The sequence below is a fragment of the Dipodomys spectabilis genome, unplaced genomic scaffold, assembly GCF_019054845.1.
Source record: "Dipodomys spectabilis isolate Male_0828 unplaced genomic scaffold, ASM1905484v1 ptg000003l, whole genome shotgun sequence".
Classification (NCBI taxonomy): Eukaryota; Metazoa; Chordata; class Mammalia; order Rodentia; family Heteromyidae; genus Dipodomys; species Dipodomys spectabilis.
This window is the reverse complement of record NW_024870680.1, coordinates 11,054,546-11,062,545: the sequence shown is the minus strand read 5'-3', so window position 1 is coordinate 11,062,545 and position 8,000 is coordinate 11,054,546.

The following is an 8,000-nucleotide window of genomic DNA, read 5'->3' as shown; positions in this document are numbered from 1 at the left end:
AAGTCTTTCCATTTCCTAAGAAATGGGGCAATGCCATTCTTTCTCATGGAGGCATAGAATTCCATTGTGTATATATACCACATTTTCTTGAGCCCTTCATCTACTGATGGGCATCTGGGTTGGTTCCATATCTTAGCTATGGTAAATAATGCTGCAATAAACATAGTTGTGCTGGTAGCTTTAGTGTAGTCTTGTTTGTGATCATTTTGATAAATGCCCAAAAGTGGGATTTCTGGGTACAGGGGAGCTCTATGTGGAGTCTTTTGAGGAGCCTACATACTACTTTCCAAAGTGGTTGAACAAGTTTACATTCCCACCAACAATGCAGTAGTGTTCCCTTTTGGCCACATCCCCTCCAGCATCTGTTGTTATTAGAGTTCTTGATTATAGCCATTCTAACTGGGATGAGATAGTATATCAATGTTGTTTTGATTTGCATTTCTTTTATGGCTAGAGAGGTTGAGCATTTCTTCATGTGTCTATTGGCCATCCTTCTTTCCTCTTCAGAGAAGTTTCTCTTTAAGCCTTTAGCCCACTTATTTATTGGGCAGTTGTTTCTTTGAAGATTTGTTTTTGGGGGATTTAATTTTTTAAGTTCCAGGTATATTTTAGATATGAGACCCTTGTCTGTTGTATGGCTAATGAAGATCTTCTCCCAATCCGTGGGTTTTCTATTGATCTTGCGACCTATGTCCTTTGCCATGCAGAAGCTCTGCAATTTCATGCAATCTAATTTGATTTGTTGTGTTTCTGGGTCTCTATTAAGAAAATTTCGGCCTGTGCCAAGGAGACCTAGGATTTCTCCTAATCCATTCTGTAATGTTTTCAGAGTGTCTGCTTTGACTCCGAGGTCTTTGATCCATTTGGAGTTGATACTCCAGTTACTTTTGATTAGTGTTTTCATGGTATATCTTTTCCTATCATTTATTTAAAAATATTTCATTATATTTGAAATGTTTTATTTTCCACACAGCATATATAGTTATCACACACACAGACACACATCATACTTCGTCCAGTGCCTGGGATTGAATGCAGAACCTTACTTGGAAAGTGACTATTCTAACCATTGAGCCCACATGAGGTATCTTTTTGATTCCTTCTGAGATCCAAATTTTTGTTTTTGTGCTTAGACTAATTTATATTTATTAAATAGTGTGCTTGCATCTGAGCCTTCTACTTTCATATTTGTTATTGTTTCCCCTTTCCCTTACACTCTGGTCTTCTGGATTCTCGATTTTTTGTATTTTATTTTGTTTTTGCTACTATATGTGTTTGTTTAGTTTTGGTCACTATTCAAGGAATTAAAATAGATGCCCTTATTTTTTTGCTTAAACTAAATATCTGATTTCAAATGGATATAGAAATCACCTACTTCTGCCTTTGAAAGCCTATCAGACGATGCTTGAAACTTACTTTCAACAGTGAAATAAAAAAAATTATATTTCCCAAAATGCTTACTACTTCTATTACTTTTCTGCAACTTTTGATAATCCGTACCTCTTTCTACCTTTATTTCCCTTTTCCAAAGAACTTCCTAAGCAACTCTTTCAAAGTAGGCTATGATGTGACATTCTCTTCATTTTACTTCAGCTAGAAATTTTTAAAAATATTTTTTTATTGTGAAAATACTGTACAGAGGGGTTACAGTTACATGAGCAAGGTAATGAGTACATTTCTTATCCAGCATTGTTGCCTCCTCCTTTGTTTTTCCCCTACCATAGTCCCTCCCATCTCCTCAACTACACCGCCCCCATCCCCGCCTAAATTGTAAAGTTTGTTTTTCAACATAGTGCCTTGTGCATCTCATTGTTGCAATGGGTCAGTCTGTATCCCTACTTAAACATTTTGTTTTTTTCCTTTCCCCTCCCCAAATTATACCAACATCAAATACAGTGAAAACGGGGGTTATAACATGGGGGAGGGACATACAAAGCAACAAAAAAATCACATGGTACCTTATAAATATGTTAGAAACAATAGCAAGAAAGAAAAAAACCTCTTGTGTTCCTATCTTGATAGGGGTTCATTTCTCAGCTAGAAAATTTTAACTTCACCTCCATTCCTGAATGTAATGTCTCTAGACTGGGAATTCTGTGCTAACATTTCTTCTCTTTCTGAGCTTTAGGAATGCCTGTGTTCTGCCTTCCCTGGGTTCTGGGGCAAAGTTCCTGGTCATTTGAGCCAGAGATTCCCCTACACGTGATGAATTAATTTTCTCTGGATGTTTTCAATTCTTCCTTCATCTTTAGTTAACATGTCTGCACATGCATTTCTTTGAACTTATCATCTTTGAGGTTTGAGTTTCCTGAATTTCTAAATCTTTTTACAAGTCGGAACTTTTCAGTGTTTATTTCTGAGTATGTTCCTGCACGGCCCTGTCTCCTTTCCTTCTCAGACTCCAGCAACACAATTGGAGCTTTGCATATGGCCCTGCTAGTCCCTGATGTTCTATTTCCTTCTATCAATCGGTTTTCCTCTGGTTATTTAAGATTGAGCCCTTTAATGCTTTATCTCTAATCTCATTGATTCTTCTCTTTCATGACTATTTTTCCATTTTGAGACCAACTAAAGAGATTTAAAATTGTCAGTTAAGGTATGCATATTTTGGTTATAACATGTCCATTTGAGAGAGAGGGGAGAGAGAGAGAGAGAGAGAGAGAGAGAGAGAGAGAGAGAGAGAGAGAGAGAGAGAGTGTACTGGGGTTTGTACTTGCCAGACAGGTGGACTACTACTGAGCCATCTGTCCAGTTATTTACTTATTGCATTATTTCTGAGATAGGGTGTCACTTCCAGCTTGTACCATGATCATAATCAATCTATTTTAAACTTCCTATCAGAGCTGGGGTGACAGATGTTTACCATCATAGCAGCTTTATCCATTGAGATAGAGTCTCATAGATTTTTCTAAACCTTGATCCTCTTGATGTGGACTCTCATGAAGCTAGGGCAACAGGTATAAGCCACCAGCATCCAACTCTTTAATTTCCTTTTGTACTAGGGTTTGAACTCAGGGCTTCATGCTTATCGGGTCTCTACCATTTGAACCATGCCAGCAGGCCCTTTTTGTTCCAGAGTATTCATCCGTACCTTTTAAACATCTTAACAGCATCTACTTTAAGATCTGTTAGGTAATTTCAGCATCTGTATCATTTTAGCATTGTCTAAATTGAGTTTTTTTAAAAAAAATTGTTCTTTATACACCACGTGTCCTAAATATTTTGAATATTATTTAAATTCTAGGAAGAGATTTTTTTTAGAGTTAGCAGCTCAATAGGTTGGATTCAGGACACATGAACTGAGAAATCTGTAGAGTGGTTTGTGTGTGTGTGTGTGTGTGTGTGTGTGTGTGTGTGTGTGTGTGTGTGTGTGCGCGCGCGCACTGGTCCTGGGGCTTGAACCCAGGGCCTGAGCTTTGTCCTTGAGCTTTTTTGCCCAACGCTCATGCTCTACCACTTGAGCCACAGCTCCAATTCTAACTTTTTTGGTAGTTCAGTGGAAATAAAGAGTCTCCCAGACATTCCTGCCTGGGCTGGCTTTGAATCATGATCCTCAGGTCTCAGCCTCTTGAGTAGCTAGGATTAAAGGTGTGAGCCTCTGGCAAACATTTTTACTTCACCTCAGTTCCTGAGTGTTATTTTCTAGACTGTAGTTTAAAAAGACTTTGCTAGGCTATTTGGAATTATTCTCTGTGTGTGCCACTGAGGGTCCAGTCTGGGACCATATCCTTTTTCTTAGTGGGGCTCTCAAAGTTTATGGTGTATTGCTGTGACAGATCAGAGCCTGTGATGCTTAAGGACGAGTCCCAGGCAGTTGCAAACAACTTTATGAGTTCACTGTCTTGAGCTCTTACATCACCATTGCCTGCCTGGCTTCTCTTTTTGGTTTTATGGCAAGGAATCTAGGGCTTTATTCACCATTCTCAGACTTACACTTCCTGCAACCACTGCATCTATATCTTGGGACAAATGGTGGAAGGTCAGGAGAGATATAGTAGGGCATCTGGCCCCTTGATTATCTCTTCAGAGCTGGGTATGTCTGTTGGTGTTTGTTGCCTGTCAGGAGCCCACTTTTCTTCTCCTTGACTCCTAAAGAGCAGATTCTCCTAGATGCTTCTGGATTTTCATCTGCCTTGAGTTATGGCTAGGAGATATGGTGTGTGTGGGGGGGGGGGGGAGAGGGGTGTTAAGCTCACTATTAACTGAATTAACACTCTAGGTTCTGATCTTCTGCCTTAATTTGGAGGCTCTAATTTGCTTTCCAGAGTTCTCATGCAGCTGTTGTACACCTTCTGTCCTGGTGCTATTGCTGTTCCATCTTAATGGGTATCAGAGCCTGAAAGTTCTTCATTATGAAAGAGTTCCAGTCAATGAAAAAATAGTAGACATGCTTTCCAACCACCAAATCCTAGCTTTCCTAGAAGTAGGGTCACCAAACATGACATGCCTTCTGGTGAGATGTAATAGAAGACATATATGAACTAGCCTCACTTAAAACAATTGAATCTGAACTTAAGGCCATAAAGCCACCTGCCAATGAGTAAGAAATATAGAAGCCTAGGAACTAATGAAGCGACCTTAGAAATTCCCATCAGCTGAATTCAGGTGCAATAATTTGTAATATAATAAACTTGTTTTAAAGCAAGTAAATGGCATTAAAAGTAAAAAGAGCTTACAAAATAAACTTCATGTGCTCATGGAATGCTTAAGAACATTCAGTCAAATAATGTATAGTGCTTAGCACAGTGCCTGGCTGATGGTAACGAAAACTAATAACTGATGTCACCTCTCAGAGACTCAATCTCCTTTATTTGTAAAGCACAGGAGATAGTCTCCCTCTCAGTTCTGCTTCAGGACCAAGGATTCAGCTTCTTCAGCCTCCTGGGCAGGAAAGTTAGGCCCTGGCAGTGTGCACAGTTGACCACTAGATGGCAGATTAGGCCAGGCTATCCGGAACTCTGGAACTATGAGGCATTAGGCTTGTTTTATTATAAGAAACTATGTCCTTAGCTTCTTATAGTAAAAACAAGCCTAGTGCCTCATGGTTCCAGAAAGCCTGGCCTAATCTTCCAAATGTACTGTAACTCCTCTGTACATCACCTTTACAATGAAAATAAATTTAAATTAACAAATTATGTTTTTTATTAATGTGGGAAAAACCCCCACAAAAACTATGTCCTGTCTGACCATCAGCAAGGATATCTCCTCTGTTCCAAAGACAGCAGGTATAAAGCTGAATCTGTGGAACTTTTCATTTATTTATTTATTTGAGCTTTTTAGATAGAATAAGTGTAAATGGTTTGTTGAGAATTCATCTGCAGGGCAGAAAGGTAGACCATATAGCCAGATAGCCCAGGGTTTGAGTATTTCTTCTTTAATACCTTTTTTATTGTAAAAATACTCTGCAGAGGGGTTACAGTTACATGATCAAGGCAATGAGTACATTTCCTATCAAGCATTGTTACCTCCTCCTTTGTTGTTGTTGTTGGTGGTGGTGGTCATGGGGGCTGAACCCTGGACCTGGGCACTGTCCCTCAGCTCTTCAGCTTAAGGCTAGCACTCTACCACTTGAGCCACAGCACCATTTCCAGGTTTTTCTGTTTATGTGGTGCTGAGGAATCGAATCCAGGGCCTCATGCAAGCGAGGCAAGCGCTCTACCATTGAGCCACCTTCCCAGCCCTTACCTCCTCCTTTGTTTTTCCCCTACCATCCCTTCCCTCCCACCTCCACAACTACACTCATACATCTCATTGTTACAATGGGTCAACCTGTATCCCTATTTAAGCATTTTGTTTTTTTCCCTTTGCCTCCCCAAATTAGAGAAATATATATATATATATATATATACAAGATGCAGGGCACCAACATCAAATACAGTGAAAACAAGGGTTATACTGTGGGGGAGGAACATAAAACGAATAAAAAAAATCACATGGCACATTATAAATATGTTGGAAACAATAGCAAGAAAGAAAAAAACCACTTGTGTCCCTATCTTGGGGTTTATTTCGCTTAACATCATCTTATCTGGTCATATGTACATAGCTTTTGACCTTTTCTGCTTGTCCTAGACATATACTAGTGAGTATTTCTTAGTTACTTCTTAGTTGAGTCTGGATTCTGCTTCTCATCCTCAGAGTTATAGTGTCTCAGACTACATCCTGAATCACCTGTATGTAGGTCCAACCTAATTCAGCTTCTCTTCCCCACCAGACTGAGGGACATCACACCTAGGCACTTACCACTTCAGGACATTTGTTTGTGAAGTGCACACTGCATATTAATTGCATAGTCTTCTCCAGTAGATTCCAGTTCAGAGTTCATATATTTTCTTTTTTTTTTTTTTGTCTCTGAGTCAAAGAGGCAGCTTTGGGAATAATCAATCAATCATCACACCGATCCATTTGCTAGCTGCGCATCCTTGCATGAGACTATTTCTCTACCTGCTGATAGTACCTCTCATTTTTTATATTGCTACATTTTTGCTTATAAAAGTGCCTCATATCCAGCCCATGTTGACTGGCATTGGAAACTTGCCTCATTCTGAGAAAGACTTAAAGCACTTGCTAAATGCATCCAAAGTGGAGAGATAAAGGGACTCATGTGAGTGCATGGTTCAGAGGTTGTATTTCAGGAAACAGTGCTTTCTTTTTCCCTTTGTCATCAATTATTTGAAAGTACCTAAGGTGAGTTACCAGGCTCCATGAGCCATGGTGGTGTTGTCTACCTTCTTCCAATCTTAGGCTCAGAAGTAACTTCTGTAGTTGTCTGCATGGGAAACTGCAGGGACAGCACCATTCCTGGAAGGATTCCCCTCACAGCGGACCAAGCATCGGAAAGCACTGAGGCAGAACAGGAAGCTTATTTTCTTCTTTCTGGTATGTGCAATGCTTTTGGACCCTCTTCTGAGAATCATTGCTTAACCTTGGGCTTGTGTTGCAAGACAGCTTTTGCTGTTGTTGTTTTGCAGTACTGAGGACTAAATTGGAGAGTGGGGAGGTCACCTGACTGTCAGATAAAAATTCTACCATTTGGGCTGGGAAGGTGGCTCAGTGGTAGAGCGCTTGCCTTGCATGCCTGAGGCCCTGGGTTCGATTCCTCAGCACCACATAAGCGAAAAGACAAAAGCCGGAGATGGCGCTGTGGCTCAAGTGGTAGAGCGCTAGCCATGAGCTGAAGAGCGGAGGGACAGCGCCCAGGCCCAGAGTTCAGGCCCCACGACCGCCCCCCTAAAAAAAATTCTTCCATTTAACTCATGCCCTAGTGTTGGTGCTTTTTGCTTACTTTTGTTTTCAGCTAAGGTCTCATGGAATCTTTGCCTGGGCTTGACTTGAATCTTGGCCTCTTCCTTGTAAACACCTGTGATTCCAAGCATGCACTACTCTGGTTTCACAAGAGTTCTTGTACGAAGGTGGTCTGAAGATACTACAATGTGCTGGGGGAGAGGAGATACAGTCTCACAGGATCTTACTCAGCTTTTCTACACATTTAGAGTGCGGGGAAAGTATGGCAGAGACCACTAGGTGGTGAAGAAGTCACACGTGTGTAAAAGCAGGAGGGAAGACGAACATCTACTTGAACAGAAGCAGAATCTTCATCTAAACACATGCCAGCCAGTGCGTGAGGTTTAGGGTAGACATGGAGACTGACCTAGGACGAATGCTCACTAGTGGGTACGAACTCTCACTGGGGGAGAGGACAAGGAAGTCCAGCCCGTGTGGCTGTCTTGCCTCTCCAGTGCAGTTAGCCTCCTCCTCGGCCCTCCCCCTACGAGATGCTGCCCACACACCACACTGATCCCTGCACTCTCCCACCAGCTCCATCTGGAATGCCTCTTTCCCCGCCTATCCCTTATGATTCAGTTGTCACCTTCTTCTGGAAGCCTTCCCCAATTCCACTTTCCCTTGCAAGACAGAACTAGCAAGCAGGACCTTTGTACTCTACTGTCCCTATCTACATCTTCTCCCTTCACAGGACTTCAGTGGATTTAGGTATTGAC